This window comes from Fulmarus glacialis, unplaced genomic scaffold (assembly GCF_000690835.1).
Source record: "Fulmarus glacialis isolate BGI_N327 unplaced genomic scaffold, ASM69083v1 scaffold28697, whole genome shotgun sequence".
Taxonomy (NCBI): Eukaryota; Metazoa; Chordata; class Aves; order Procellariiformes; family Procellariidae; genus Fulmarus; species Fulmarus glacialis.
In genome coordinates, this window is record NW_009224238.1 from 717 (window position 1) to 1,264 (window position 548).

Here is a 548-nt window from a genome sequence, read left to right on the forward strand (position 1 = left end):
ATTAAAGTTGGATTGCAGCGGGTGGTGAGATGATTCAGTGGGCAGGAGGGAGGCAGGGGATGCGGGAGCAGCCCGGGAGAGAGGGCTGCACTGGGCAGGGGGTCCCGGGGGCCCAGCAGCGAGCACTGTGTGCCGGGGATGGGAAAGGTGCTGCCTGCGCTGCCCCGAGGCCGGCAGGGTGAGGGGCTCCTGGCAGGACCCAGCTGCCCGCGGGAGGCAGCCCGGGCAGGCAGGGACCTGTCTGCCAGGACCGATCTAATTTTTGCCCCTGAATTTCCTCTTTGCTCCCCCCGTCCCGTTCCCTTCGCAGCTGATTACATGAAAAGGTTGCTTTCGGCAGGACCGTGCCGGGGTCTATGAAAATACCTCGGCTGAGCCCCCTGAATTGGGAGCCCAGGCTGCTGCCAGGCGTGGCGTTTGAGGAGAGCCTGGTTAATCTCGTTAGGGGGATGGATGAGCAGGGTGCAGGCACACGGGGCTTTGAGGCAGTGCAAAAGTAGCAGAGCATCTTTATTCGTTTATCCATTAATGTCCTCTGTCATTTCCAG